This window comes from Chrysochloris asiatica, unplaced genomic scaffold, assembly GCF_000296735.1.
Source record: "Chrysochloris asiatica unplaced genomic scaffold, ChrAsi1.0 scaffold00663, whole genome shotgun sequence".
Classification (NCBI taxonomy): domain Eukaryota; kingdom Metazoa; phylum Chordata; class Mammalia; order Afrosoricida; family Chrysochloridae; genus Chrysochloris; species Chrysochloris asiatica.
The window spans coordinates 91213-107634 of NW_006409181.1; the positions used below are offsets into that span (position 1 = coordinate 91213).

Genomic DNA, 16422 nt, shown 5'->3' on the forward strand with positions numbered 1-16422 from the left:
CTTTCTCCCGCAGAGCGGCTGGTAGTTTTGAACCTCTGACCTTAAGGTTCGCAGCCCGATTCGTAACCACTACGCTACCAGAGCTCCTTAACTGTAAAGGTAGGAGTAGCTAATTTTGCATTGCAGGAACAGAGACTCTAACCAGAGAAGCAGGGATACCAAAGATGGGGGCAGAAGTGATAGCATGAGAGATTGAGCAACTGAGGACTCTAGACTTTTGGAAAGAGAAAGGCTATGTGCTGGCGGCCAGGAGACCGGCTTCCAGAATGGATCCTGTGGTTGTTTAAACAATTATATATCCCTGTGTGGTTTTTCTGTTTATTTATTTTGTTTTTGTACATCAAAGGAGGGGGGACAGGGAGGGTTTTCTTGATAAAAGAAAAAATCTATGATCGTTTTGGGGGAACGAGGAAATGATAAATGCACTAGAGAGTAGACACACACTGACATGGGTGATGGCACAGGCAATGTATAACCAGAAAGAGGCTGGCAGAGGAAAGCTGGGGCTGGCGGGAGACACAGGGAGGAATGCAGTGTTTGGAGTGAATAGAGGTCAATGCTGTTGACTGTTGGTGCATGGAGGGGATTGCAGTCATATAATGAAGCAAAGTCTAGGATTTTTTTAAATATAAAACTGATGATCTGCTCTGTAAATCTTCACTCAATTCACAATAAAAAGTTGTTTTTTTTTTTTTTAAAGAGTAATCATAAGGTATAAACTCATTGTATGCACACAAATGTCCATGAAATAGTTACACATCAGGAAACCCCAGCCCTTTAACTCTCACAGGCTTTCATCTAGGCGTCCAGTCCCTGGTGCTCACTAAGAGGCTCCTATGATAGTGTCAGAAAAGTTGGCATTCTAATGGTTATCAGGGTCTCTTTCCAGAGTTCTGACCAGGTATTGAAGGGAATGGGAGGTCCTGGTGTGGTGCTGTGGGCTAATGCGCTGGACTGCGAAGTCTGTTTGAACCAGTAGGTCAGCAGTTCAAGCTCACCAGCTACTCCTTGGAAACCCTATACAGGGTCGCTATGAGTTGGAGCCAGCTAGACGGCACTTAACAACAACACTGAAGGCACCGAGTCTATACTCCGCCCTGCAGCTTCCCCCAGGTCTCTGGTGGTTCTAAGTCTGTCTACATTCTCTTTTATGTTTTTGCAGTCATGCCAATATCCACAAGCCGGAGACCTGATCGCCATTTCTCGTGTTGCCTATAAGCACTGGGCCATCTACATGGGAGATGGCAACGTAGTCCATCTGAACAAGTCAGGTAAGAATGAGGTCTATATTGAAATAGACGTGGTTTGTTTTTGTTTTGTTTTGTTTTTGAAATAGACATTTTGAGCTGAGCAGTGTGAACAAAATCACAATGAAGAGGTCCCTGTGAGGTGCAAAGGGTTAGTTCCCTGGATTGCTAACTGAAATTTTAAGTTTGAGTCATCTAGAGGAGTCTTGCATCTCAATGTAAAGAAAACAAAAGTCCTCACCACTGGACCAATAAACAACATTCTTATCAATGGAGAAAAGATTGAAGTTGTCAAAGACTTAATTTTTCTAGGATCAACTATCAACACTCATGGAAGCAGCAGTCAAGAAATCAAATGATGAATTGCATTAGGCAATCTGCTGCACAAAGCCTTTTTAAAGTGTTGAAGAGCAAAGATGTCAGTTTTTGAGGACTAAAGTGAGCCTGACCCAAGCCATGGTATTTTCAATAACCTCATATGCATGCAAAAGTTGGACAGTGAATAAGGAAGACCATAGAAGAATTTGAGTTATGGTGTTGGAGGAGAATATTGAAAGTGCCATGGGCTGACAAAAGAACCAACAGATCTGTGTTGGATGAAGTACAGCCAGAGTGCTCCTTGGAGGCCAGGATGGCCAGACGTCGTCGTCTCATGCTTCAGACATATTGTCTGGAGGGACCAGTCGCTGGAGAAGGATATCATGTTTGGTAATGTGGAAGGTCAGAGAAAAAGAGGAAGACCCCCAGCGAGATGGATTGGCCAAGTGGCAGCATCGATGGGTTCAAGCATAACAATGATTGTGAGGTTGGCCCAGGATCTGACAGCATTTTGTTCTGTTGTGCATAAGGTTGCTTTGAGTTGGAACAAACTGTATGCTATCTAACAACAACAGAGGAGTCTTGATGTGGCACTGTGGGCTAATGCACTAGACTACAAGGTGGGCTTGAATTGCATGGTCGGCGGGTCAAGCTCACCAGCCGCTCCTCAGAAACCCTATGTAGGGTTGTTATGGGTCAGAACTGACTCAACGACACTTAACAACAAGAGGTACCTCAGAATGCCTGGCAAGCTCTTTCAGATAAATCAGCCATTAAAACTTTATGAAACACAGTTTGACTCTGGCATACAAGGGGTTTCCATGATTCAAAATTTACTTGAGAGTGGTGGTGGAGGTGGTTATGTACCGTGGAGTCGGTTCTGATTCATAGCGGTCCTGCACAGGGTTTCCAAGGCTGTAAATCTTTACGGGAGCAGAAAGCCTCATCTTTCTCTCGTGGAACAGCTGGTAGTTTCGAACTGCTGACCTTGAGGTTTGCAGCCTGATTCGTAACCACTACACTACTATCAGGTTTTATTGATTGATTCTTTTTGAAACAATGCTCTGGACCTTAATTCACTAGGGAAAGCAATGCAACATGCATATGTTAATAGCTTTCTTGTGAAACGTGTCAAATGTCCAGAACTATGGCAGATAATATGATGCAGGAAAACGCTAAAAAGCAGCTCTAGTTGCCAATGAATCAGAGTTTCTAAACAGTAGTGAGGGACATTGTCACATCTTTGGAGTTGTTTGTTGCATTTCGGGTTCCACATCTTTTGAAAATTGAATATCTTACTTTTCTGTGGCTCAAATATTGGTTTTGTGAAGTGGAGATAGAGTTTTGGGTGTTTTGTTTTTTCACCTTCGAAGGGATGTGAAGATTGAATGGGATGATATATGTAAAAGAGCTTTTATGGTCTTGGTAGGAACTCAGGAAATGATTCTTTTCTGAATTAGATAAACATCCGAAGATGCATCAGACACAAGGATATTTTAACATAACAATTCATAATAGAAAAAGAGCCTATCCTAAATGCCAACAATAGGGGATCGGTCAAGGAAATTAACTGAATATAATGAAATAGCATGTTAGCCATAGCTCCACTTTGTTGATATAGGGATATATTCTCACATATGAGTCAATATTTACATAACAAAATCTATGTGTTGTGTTACTGCATCCATATTAAATTCTCTTAAAACAAGAGCAAAAGAAAAGAGTAGAAAGGGAAATTTTTGTTTGCTTTTCCTTTCCTTTCTCAACCTTTCTTTCAAGGTCAATGTTCTGTGAGACCAGAGAGGTTTTCCATGTCTGGCTTCTCCAGAATCTCCTTATTTTAGGGATCCAGGTTGTGGTGAAACACGATCCTCTGGCAGCGGTGGTGAAGGAAGACAAGTACTGGGTCAGCAACTACTTGGACTGTAAGTATAGGCCACGACCTGTTGATGAGATCATCGGTTTGGCAAAGAAGACGATTGGTAAGAAGGTGAAGTACAACCTTCTGTGTTGCAACTGTGAGCACTTTGCCACTGAACTGAGATATGGCAGGTGCTATAGCAACCAGGTAAGGCCCTCTTTGACAATCTCTTTGGAGTTGTTTATTAAGGAGGGGAGAGGGCAACAGTTAGAAAGCATCAGAGGAGGTTTTGTGACATTTCTTACATTGATAGGGCATCGACAATTATATATCTCATTAATAAGGGAATTATGAATACAGCGGGCAGGAAAGATAATATGGCTTTGATGTGAGAGGAAGAGAGCACCACTTCTGTGTTTCCCTTTCACTCAGAACAATGCACTCTTCCGTTTTGCAGGGGAATTGTATAATGGCATCGGTGGGAATTGCGACCCTACTGCTTTTTATCCCTTGAGTAATAATACTCAACCAAACAATAACTGCTTGAAGAAGCTATGAAGAATTTCCAAGTTAGAGGCCACTTCACACAACAGCTATTCTTTCATGTGCCTGACTGTCTCATTTACTGGCTTGTGGAAAGACCAATTGTAACAAGACTGTAAACTTCTTGAAGAATAAAATGAATGAATCTTGCTACCACTTTATCACATATCTTCACTATTTGATTGTAAACTCATGAATCCTCAGAAGGGGAGAAACTACCATTAATTATTTGTTGGGCACTTCATTCTGTAACCTTGAAAAGGGCTTCTAAATGAAATTCTGAGCTTCAGCTTCTTCATCTGTAATGTCAAGGTAATAGTGTCTATTTCAACATACTTTGCTGAGATTAAATGAGTTGTTCTCAGTAAAATGCCTTAGTACAATCCCTCATCCATAGCAGGTGTTCAATACAGTTTCCTTCAGCCTTGATTACTTTTCCTTCCAGAGTGGGCTACAAAATAAATTTGTTGCTTACATGAGCTCAACATTTGATATATGAATTTGGCCCCTGACAAAGGGACATCTTCCACGATACTCCTAATGTCCTCTCTTGTTCAGCCTTTGTTGTTGTTGTTGTTTTAAAAAAATGTTCCACGTGTCTCTGGTATTTACTGATGATGAGTTTCGAGTGAATTCTAACTCATAGCAACCCCATGTGTGTCAGAGCACAACTGAGCCTCAGATGCTGATTTCCTCCCCCGACCCCACTTGATTACGGGGTTTATTGGGGAAGTGAACAGGGTACCACTAAGGATCCAGCAGTTCTCCAGCCTGGGACGCCTCTTCTCTGGCATGCTGTAGGCATATGTTGCTCTTGTCTTTGGTCTCTCAGTCATGTGGTCCCCCGGCCTCTGCTCTGCTCAGGCAAATGTTACAAAGCTCCTTTAGCCAGTCTGTGAATGCCCAAAGGACGCATTCTACAAGCCAGCCTTATGCCTGTAGGCACTCAGCTTTCCTTGGTCCTTGAGCCGGGAACAGCCTTTATTTTCAAGGACATTCATTTGTAATAGAGTCTGGGCTTTACCCAACTGTGACTAGGAGTTCTAGGAATCAGAACTGATTTGAGGGTTACGGGTTTCAGAAGTCCTTGTGTGGTGCTGTTGGGATAAAGCACTGGGCCGCAAAGTCAGTTTGAATCACAAGGTTGGCGGTTCAAACTCATCAGCCACTCTTTGGAAACCTTTGACTGGGTCACTACGAGTCGAAACTGACTCAATGGCACTTAACAACAATGTGAAGACTACCAAGTGAAGGGAACACATGGTTCTGTAGCATAAGTATTGGACTGCTAACCACAAGGTCAGTGGGTTTGAGCCCACCAGCTGCTCTGCTGGAGAAAGATGGGGCATTTTGCTCCCACAAAGATTTACAGCCTCAAATCCTACATAGGGTCACCATGAGTCAGGACTGACTCCACAACACATAACAATAGCAAAATGTGAAGACACACTTACAGTCAAACTGACTCTGGTTTGATTTCTGAAAATTATCCTTCCTCGAAAAGGTTCCCAGTCATTTTCCTGCATGACTTTAAGTGTGATGTCAGACATGGCCAGGTTTCCACGCCCTTCTGTCCTTCAGGCTGCCATGCTGTTGACTCTGTCATTAAGAGCCCTCCCCACTGGACAAAGCTGGCCTCCAGAGGGCTCCCACGGCCACCACCTTTCTCACCATGAAAAGAGGTGACACCTTCTACTTTGCTCATTATCTCAAGGATATGAAAGTTTTGCCCATTTATCCCAACAGCACAGCAAAGGCCAGGATGTAGCTAATCATCAAAATTTTACTGATGATTCTGGGTTATTCACAGTAACTACAACTGCTCTTTAAAGTGTTGAAGAGCAAAGATGTCAGCTTGAGGACTAAGGTACGCCTGACCCAAGCCATGGTATTTTCAATAACCTCATATGGATGTGAAAGCTGGACAGTGAATAAAGAAGATCGTAGAAGAATTGATGCCTTTGAATTGTGGTGTTGGAGGAGAATACTAAAAGTGCCATGGACTGCCAAAAGAACCAATAGATCTGTTTTGGAAGAAGTGCAGCCAGAGTGCTCCTTGGAGGCCAAGATGGCTAAACTTCATCTCTCATACTTTGGACAAATTGTCAGGAGGGAACAGTCGCTGGAAAAGGATGTCATGCTGGGTAAGATGGAGGGTCAGAGAAAAAGAGGAAGACCCCCAACGAGATGGATTAGCCAGGTGGCATCACTGATGGCATCGAGTGTGGCAGCGGTAGTGAGGTTGGCCCAGGATCAGACATTATTTCGTTCTACTGTGCATGGGGTCGCTATGAGTCGGTTCCAACTTGATGGCACCTGACAACAACAACCGCTTCTCCTAAATGTGGCCATGCTCTGAGCCCTGGGCCCACATCACTTCAGATATTTAGAGAGGCCTGAATGGTTCTCCTGCCTTGGTCCTAAGCTACTCACATGTGAAAGGACCCAGATCATCCTGACACAATGACAGTACTCTCTAACCTGACTTCTTATCCTGTTTCCAGGTCCAAAGACCATAAGGCCACACAGATATGAGGGACATCTTTCTTTTCCATCTAAGGGTCACTTCATTGCCACTGTACCTGTCCAAGTATCAATTTGTTTCTGGAAATTGTTGGTTAGTGAACAATGTAAATACCTAATCCTTTCCATGGAAATACTGGATCCAATGTTTAACTATATACCTATACTGTTGCATGGAAACACTGGATCCTTCCCGTTAAGATTCTGTAGGCTCTCCTCAATGAGATCAAAGCTCTCTGAGCACCATCTTTTCCTCCTTTATAGCATTTAACATATGATTATCTTTTTGGTAATTAACAATGCTTTCCGCCTCTGCAACGGGTATTCCACACAGCCAGGTACCATGACTCTCTTCCTCCATTGTTGTCATGAAGTCTACTATGACATCTGACGTAAAAGTACTTCCAACCACAAAAAATTAGATATCAAAGGGATCAGAGAAGCATCATCTGATTGAAGCAAGAATAGGAACTTAAAAAATAGAGAACAAGATAAAAAAATTTTTGTATTTTTCCTGAAAATTTGAACCTGAATATAATTAATTAAAAGAAGTAACTGTTATTAGGTGCTGTTGAGTTAGTTCCAACTCATAGAGACACTATATACAACAAAATTAAATCCTGCCAGTCCTGCACCATTTTCACAGTTGTTACGCTTGAACCCATTGCTACTGCCACTGTGCCAATCCATATCACTGGGTTCATTCTCATTCATGTTGACCCTCCACTTTACCAAGCCTGATGTTCTTCACCAGGACCTGATAATGAAGGCATGTAAATATGCCAAACAAATAAATTTCAAGAACAAAAGGAAGGGAGAGTTTTAGTTATGTAGTGTAGCCGTACAGAAATACCACAATTAGATGGCTTTAACAAACAAGAAGTTATTTTCTGGCAGTTTAGGAGACTAGAAAGGGCACCAGCTTGACCTAGGTCAAGGCTTTCTCTCACTGGGGGAAGGTCCTTGTTTCTTCAGCTTGCTTCTTGGTTCTTTGGAGATCTCCATGTGGTTTGGATTCTATCTTCTCCCATTGCGGTTTGCATAATCTGCTCCTTTTATATCTTGTAAAAGATAGGCTCAAAACACACTGGACCTCACCTCGTTAATATAACAAAGAAAACCCATTCCTGACTGGTACTATAATCACAGTCGTTGTTATTGAAGTGGGGCCAATGTGTTTCTGACTCATGTTGTTGTTGAGTGTTGTCAAGTTGGTTCCGACCCATAGCAACTCTGTATAGGGTTTCTGAGGAGTGGCTGGTGAGTTTGAACTTTCGACCTTGTGGTTCAAACCAACTTTGCAGTCCTGCAGTGCCATACCAGGATTCCTTCCGATTCATAGTGATCTTGTATAGGGTTTCTGAGGAGTGGCTGGTGGGTTTGAACTGCCGACTTTGAGATTCAAGTTGACCTTGTGGTCCAGTGTATTATCCTGAAGTGCAGTACCAATCATAGAGGTTAGGATTCACAACACTGACCTTGCAGTTGAAACCAAGAATTTTGCAGTCTAGGGCATTATCCTGAAGCACCACACCATTTGTTGTTGTTGTTAAGTGCCGTTGAGTTGGTTCCGACCCATAGCAAGCCTGTATAGGGTTTCTGAGACTGTAAACCTGTATGGGAGCAGAAAGCCTCATCTTTCTCTCGTGGAACCGCTGGTATTATCAAACTGCTGACCTTGAGGTTTGCAGCCCAACTCATAACCACGACACTACCAGAGTTCCTTAGCGCCACATCCTAATTGCTACAAAATCTCAACTCTGGGAATTTACTAAGATTTTTCTTTGTGATAGACACATGATAAATGCTATGCTCTGCTTGTAGGCTACAGAGTTCTAAAAATACCTACTCATTGAAGCTATTTAATGGTATAGTACAAATACTCTTCATCCTTCCTTTTTTCTTGGTCTAATTAATCTGCTAAATACTGAGGGGAGGGTATTAAAATCCCTATAGAGCTGTTGTTACAAAGTCCCCTGGCGGTACAGTTTGTAATCAGCTGCTGGCCTAAAGACTGCTGGTTCAAACCTACCCAGTGACCCCACAGAAGAAAGATCTGGTAAATTGCTTCCATTTCGATTATAGCCAAGAAAAGCGGATGGAGCAGTTCTCCTCTGTAACACATACAGTTGACATGAATCAGAATTGGGTTTTGGTTTAGGGCTGTTATGCTAAAGAATAGGAAATAACATGGATGAACCTGGAGGACCATTATAAGTCAATCACAAAAGGGAAAACATTGTATGAGGTCACGACTATAGAAAGTCAAGAAAAATGGTTTTCACACTAATAGAAACATTCTTTGATGGTTACCAGGGGTGGGGGAGTAAATCACTGACTAGAGAGTTGCTGTTGTTGTTAAGTGCTGTTGAGTCCGTTCTGACTCATAGCTACCCTGTATAGGGTTTCCAAAGAGCACCTGATGGATTCGAACCACCAACCTTGCGATTAGAGGTCCAGTGTTTGTCCTACAGCACCACTCCAAACTAAAGGGTTGTTGTTGTTAAGAGCTGTCAAGTCGGTACCAATTCATAGCAACCCTGTGTAAGTTTTCCAAGGAATGGCTGGTGATCTGAACTGCCAACCTTGTGGTTTGAAGTCCGGTGATGATCCAACGGTAGTACCACACCCGAAGTCCAAACTAAAGAATGGTGGTGATGTGTTGTGAAGTGGGTTCTGACTCATAGTGATCCTGTATAGGGTTTCTGAGACTGTAAATCTTCATGAGAGCAGAAAGCCTAAAGGGTAGACACACAGTAATTTTTGTGAAGGAGAAGGAAAAAAGAAAAAGAAAAAAAGACTTTCCTTTTGTGTAAGAGAATTTTTGGCTTTCTTTAGGCTAAGAAAACTCCTTCAATTAGTATGAATTAGAGAACTTATCCCCTAATAGTCTGTCAGTTTGTCAGACTGTGGTGGCTTGTGTGTTTCTGTGATTCTGGAAGCAATGCTATTGGTAGACAGGTTTTAGCGGAGCTTCCAAACTATGACAGATTAGGAAGAAGGAAAAGCAGATAACTGCTAAATACAGAGGCACTGAAGGCCTTTGAATAGCAGTGGAACATGGTAAGACATAGTACTCAAAGATGAGCCCCTCAGGTTGGAAGGCACTCAAAGTACAACTAGGCAAGTGCTACCCCCTCAAAGTAGAGTTGACCATGATGACACAAATGGAGTAAAACATCCACTAATAATCAGAACATGGAAAGTACGAAGTATGAAGTGAGGAAAATTCTAAGTTGTCAAAAATGAACTGAAACACATAAAGATCAGTATTGTAGGCATCAGTGAGCTTCAAGGACAGGTATTGACCTTATTTAATCTGATAGTCATGTGATTTTTTTTTAATGCTAGGAACCAAAAACTAAAGGGAAATGGTATAACATTCATCATCAAAAAGAACATTTTGAGATCTAGAAGTATAACGCTCTCTGTGATAGGATTACATTCATATGCCTAAAGGAAGCCCAGTTACTACCACTGTTTAACAAAGTTAGGCATCAAGCACTAAAGCTAATGATGATGAACTTGAAGAACTCTCCTAACTTCTTCAGTATCAAATTGATCAAACATGCCATCAAGATGCACTGATGACTAGAATGCAAAGGTTGGACACAGAGGAAGGATCAGTAGTTGGAAAATATGGCTTTGGTGATAGACACCATGCTGGAGATCACATGCTAGAATTTTGCGAGACCAATGACTTATGCGTTGCAAATATCTTTTTTAGGTAGAGTACACAGAAATCTAATTGACTACATCTATGGAAAAAGGCGGTGGAAAAGCTCCACATCATCAGCCAAAACAAGGCGAGGGGCAGGCTGTGAAACAGACTATCAATTGCTCATATGCAAGCTCAGGCTTGTCAGGGACCTGCCTCGACATAGGAATTTGGTTCACGAGGAGGGGATATCTGGCGACAATAAAGATATAGAAAGACACACAAGGACACAAAGAGAGAGACAAAGAGACACCCCAAAACCAGAGTGGATGCGGGACTGGCATCAGGCAGATCCCGCATTGCAAACATCTCAGCCATGAAGGCCGTAATACCCTGCATAGTAAACATCTTGGCTAAACAGGCAGTATGGTTGCAATGCTGGACTGAGCCCCCTGCATGCTGTAACGCACACCTTGCCAGTCGTAATGCATTCTCTCCAAGCTGCAATGCACACCTGGTTCAGCCTGCGCCTCCGTTTTATTTAGGGGAGGAGCCTTACACTAAGCTGGGAGGGACTAGGACAAGGTACAGCTAACATATGTAATTTTCCAGACATTCAGGCAACTTTACATTGTAATTCGCAGGTTCGAATCCCAGGCCCGCAACTTGGTTTCTCAGGCTCAATTAACATATCTATAGCACCTGAACTCAGTTGGGGGAAGGTGAGAAGGAAGGTCAAAAGGCTTGGGAGGAGTCCCGCTGTGTTGGCTTCCTGAGCCAGGTTTTCAGGAACCCAGTTGAATGGCCTGCACCTGAAAACACTTTAAGATGGCAGTCTTTTTGTCCTTAGAACAAAGAACCGGGAAGTAGCCAAACTATTTTTAGTTAATCCTTGGGAGAAAAGCTTTACCTTTGAAACCTTTACAGTCTTGGCTTTAAGAAAATATTACATTTATCTGTGGACATCAGGGCTCCATGTATGCAATTAATAACAAACATAACTGAATACTAAGATGAAAAACAGTTTGCTATGTCTTCTAGGTGGCTAGAGTCTGTTCCTCAGAGCCTGCGGCCTGTATGGTCTGCAACACTTGGGCCCACAAGGCCTCGAACTCCTGACCGGGTCTGGACAGTCTGCAACACAGGCTGAAGCTGAAGAAAATTAAAACAAGTCCATGAGAGCCAAAATATGAATTTGAACACATCCAACCTGAATTTAGAGCTCATCTTAAGAACAGATTTAATGTATTAGACACTAATGACCAAAGACCAGAAGAGTTGTGGAATGACATCAAGAACATTCTACAGGAAGAAAGTCAAGGGTCGTTAAGAAGACAAGAAAGATGGGAAAGACCAAAATGGATGTAAGAAGAAATCCTGAAACTTGTGCTTCAGTGCAGAGTTGCTAAAGCAAAAGAAAGAAATGAGGAGGTAAAAGATCTGAACAGAAAATTTCAAAGGTAGCTTAAGAAGACAAAGTCAATATTATAATGAAATGTGCAGAGACCTGGAGTTAGAAAATCCAAAGGGAAAAACACAGTTTTCTCAAGCTGAAAGAACTGAAGAAAAAATTCAAACTTCAATTTGTAATATTGAAGGATTCTATGGGCAAAAATGGAGTCTTGGTGTGGTGCTGCAGGATAATGCACTGGACAGCAAGGTTGGTTTGAACCACAAGGTTGGCAGTTCAAACCCACAAGCCACTCCTCAGAAACCCTAGACAAGGTGGCTATGACTCAGAACCAACTCAATAGCACTTAACAACAACAACAATGGACAAAATATTGACTTATGCAGACAACATCAAAAGAAGGTGGAAGGAATGCACAGAGTCACTGTACCAAAAAGGAATGATCAATGTTCATCCATTTCAATAGGTAGCATAGGATCAAGAGCTAATGGTACTAAAGGAAGAAGTCCAAGGAGCATTGAAGGCATTGACAAAGAACAAGGACCAGGAATTGATGGAATACAAATTGAAATTTTTCAACACATTGATGCAGCACTGGAGACACTCACCCATCTATGTCAAGATATTTGGAAGACAGCTACCTGGCCAACTGATTGAAAGACATCGTATTTGTACCCATTCCAAAGAGAAGTAACCTAATGGAATGTGGATACCATCAAACAATATCAATGATTACATTAGCAAGTAAAATTTTGCTAAAGATAGTTCAAAAACTGCTGCAACAGTACGTAGACAAGGAACTTTCAAAGGTTCAAGTTGGATTTAGACAAGGACGTGGAATAACAGATGATCATTACTTAAGTCAGATGGACCTTTGCTGAAAGCAGAGAACACCAGAAAGATGCCTGCGTGTGTAACTGAATGTGCAAAGGCTTTTGACTGTGCGAATCGTGATAAGCTATGGATAACATTGTGAAGAATGCATATTCTAGAACACTTAATTGTGCTCATGGGGAATCTGTACATAGACCAGGAGGCAGTCACTCCAACAGAACAAGGGGGTATGGAAGTGTTTAAAATCAGGAAAGGTGTGCAGCAGGGCTGTATTCTTTTGCCATACTTATTCAATATGTATGCTGATGAAATAACCCAAGAAACTGAATTACATGAAGAGGAATGTGGCAGCAGGATTGGTATGCAATATGCAGATGATACAACCTTGCTTGCTGAAATCAAAGAGGACTTAAAATACTTACTGATGGTGATCACAGACCACAGCCTTCATTCTGTAAAGAAAACAAAAATCCTCACAATTGAACCAATAAATAACATCAATATAAATGGAGAAAAGATTGAAGTTGTCAAAGACTTGATTTTGCTGGGTCCAGTAGCAACACTCGTGGAAGCATCAACCAAGAAATCAAACAATGTATTGCATTAAGCAAATATGCCACATAAGCCTTCAAGAACAAAGATGTTGGTTTGAGAATTACGGTGCACCTGACCCAAGCTAGGGCATTTTCACCTGCCTCATATGCATGTAAAAGTTGGACAATGAATAAGGAAGACTATAGAAGAACCGATGCATTGTTTTATGGTGTTGGAGAGGAATATTAAAAGTACCAAGGGCTGCCAGAAGAAAAAATGCATCTATGTTGGAAGAAGTACAGCCAGAATGCTCTTTAAAAACCAGGTTGGTGAGACTTCGTCTCTCATACTTTGGACATAATGTCAAGAGGGACTAGTCCCTGGAGATGGACATCTTGTTTGGTAAAGTGGAGGGGCAGCAAATAAGAGGAAGACCCCCAATGAGCTGGCACCTTGGCAGCAGCAGTGGGCTCATATGTACCAACAATGTGAGGTTGGCGCAGGACCAGGCAGTGTTTCGTTATGTTGTGCATAGGGTCACTATGAGTCAGAACTGACTCAACACCACCTAACAACAACAAAGTCTCACCATTAACCACAGCTAACATTTAATAAGCATGCATCTAGATTTCTTTTTGTACATATATTCACTACACACATAAAAACACGTTCACATTTCTTTTTTCATAACCAAGAAAACCCAATGAAGCAGTGAAGCAGTTCTACTTTGTAATACACAAGATCACCATGAGTTGGAATTGACCTTACAGTAGCAAGTTGTTATTTTCTGTTTTATTGTGGGAGGGTTTTTTTTGTTTGTTTGTTTTTTAAGGAATCAAGAAATATAGAATGAGATAAGGCAACAGGCTGAAAGAAAAGGGAACCCAACCAAGAGACTTATATAAAGTTCAAGGTGAAATAAAATTTGTTTAACCCCCTTCAAAGACTAAGACTCAATGGGAATACACGCTCTGATTGGTGACCACATTCGTCACCGATAAGGGGATGTGAGGGAAAAACAACAATGAAGCTGTGAGCTAAGCCCTACAACATTCAATAGACTCTTGTGAACCTAGGTGGAGACCTGGTCGGCCAGCAGTGTGGCAAAACCTGGGGACTCTTGGACCCAGAATCAGTGACATAGCCACAGAGGACTACAGTGGAGAGTGAAGCATCCAGCTGATAAGAAGAGAGGACATATGCATAAAAACACCCACACTTGCAGATAATACCCACTTGACCTGGCTTCAATGACTGGATGATCAGAGCTCAACTAGAAGAAGAAAGAAGACTATAAAAAGAGTAATCTGATACAATTTGATGAACTTGACCTACACCTATGGATGCAGTAACTCAAAAAGGGAACAAATCTTTACAGCGAGGATCATTCCCACCCCTTGATACACAGGGTAGATAGAGATGGGTAACTTGGACATTGGCTACCCAAAATGGCTGGGGGCTACAAAGGCAAGAAGTGACTGGCTTACAAGCTTTGAAGAGGGAGCCTAGATCCAGAGGGTACATAGGAAGGTAGAATCTCCACTGAGTAGTATCCAGTCTGTCTGAGTGGGGCTAATGAAAGGAGATGGGGATAGAACCCTTGTGGTACAATAGTGAATAATTGTTCTCAGGACTGACTGTGAGGGTTGGAAATGTAAAGGTGGACATTTTGTAGCAAAAGGAGGAGAGTGATTGACTTTGCAGTCCAGGAGCGGTGGTCCCTGGAACCCTCAAGGGAGAAGAGCGGAGAGTGGGACCCTACCCAGAGAAGCAGTGATGCCAGAGATGGAGGCAGAGATGATGACATGGAGAGGTGGAGTGGCCAGTGACTCTAGACCCAGAGACGGAGAGGGGCTGTGTGCTGACAACCAGGACACAGGCTTGTGGGATATACCCTTTGGTTGGTTGATGATGCATGGAGGGGATTGTAACCATGGCAATGAAATGATACATGATAGGATGAACATAAAGCTAATGTTCTCGCATGTAAACTATCACATAATTCACAATAAAACATTAAAAAATAATTGTTTAACATACTTGCAGAGCTTATATATATATATATATATATATATATACCTCAAGAAGTAACAGGCAGAAATGGAACTGTAAAATATTGAAAGCGTAATGTGTAAGAATAGCTTAAGATTTTTTTTTTTAGAAGAAAATCACAATAGATAAAAGAAGAGAGAGGTAAGCTCTAAGATTTGGGTGACAGAAATGATAATGCAACTAAAGATATTGGGTATATTTTCTTATAACAAAAAGTGAATTCAAATAATGGCTAACCAGTATACACTTTATAGTAGAGGATATTTTAAACTATAATTATTACTGAAAGAATGGCTCTTCATAAGCAAATTATTTACTTACAAGAGCATTACTTAAATTTCTTCTCATGAAATGATACAACTTAAAAGCTAAACAAAGAATCGTTGAAACTTGGGATTCTCTCCAACTGTGTGCTGAGAAGTCTTGGGGTGACAGAATATTCACAGAGACGCAATGAGACACTTGAAATTTTTGGAGGAAACAGTGACCCTGGACAACTTAGCCTGACGTCATTCCTGGGAGTCCCTGAGTGGGGCAAACAGCTAAACACTTCACGGACAGCTGGAATGTTGGAGCGTCAAACCTACCCAGAGGCACCTCGGAAGTAGGCCTCATGATCTCCTTCTGAAAGGTCACAGCGCTGAAAACCCTATGGAGTAGCTCCACTCTGCAGACATGGTGTCGCCATGAGCTCAAGTTGCCATGATGGCAGCAACTAACAACAAAGCAGGTCCAAATTTCCCATCCAAAGTTGAAATTATTAAGTGTATCTTAATCATTAAGTTCAACTGTCTTTTATACTATATTCTTTTTGAGGTCCTATCTTTGTGGAGAAAAAAATACAAGGGGGCTTCAAAAAGTTCGTGGAAAAATGGAATGAAAATATAATAGAATTTTTCCAGGAGCTTTTTGAATCCCCCTAGTATTTAGTTAGACTTCTGGTGTTGCACTGTAGGATCAACACTGGACTGTGAACCACAAGGTTGACAGTTCAAACCCACCAGCTGCTCCTCAGAAACTCTATACAGGATCACTATGAATCGGAACCGACTCGACACTTAACAACAACAACTATTCAGTTGTTTCTCCATCTGGGATTTTATAACAATGTACTTCTGAGATGTGGTCACGGGACATGCTTCAGCCAAGGAACAGCAGCGCTAGTTTGTGTCACTTTGGGGCAGAGGTTTGCTGGGCCTGTGTTCACTTCATTCTCCTTTCCCTTTACTTCAGTGACCTGTGATGAACCAGGCAGCCATGACCCATAAGCCTACATCCTGCAGTGAGAACCGTGATGTTGTAGAGCAGAAACTCAGGTCCTGTGGTGGGCATGCAGTGTGCAGTAGAAATAAACTCCTGCTGTTTTAAGTCACTGGTATATCTCAATGTAAAGAAAACAAAAATCCTCACCACTGGACCAATAAACAACATTCTTATAAAC

At 41.9% G+C, this 16422-nt stretch overlaps 1 pseudogene; it reads left to right on the forward strand.

Moving 5' to 3' along the window:
• LOC102836186 overlaps positions 1-6488 on the forward strand; it is a 55613-nt pseudogene extending 49125 nt beyond the window's left edge.
• The last annotated feature ends 9934 nt before the right edge of the window (positions 6489-16422 follow it).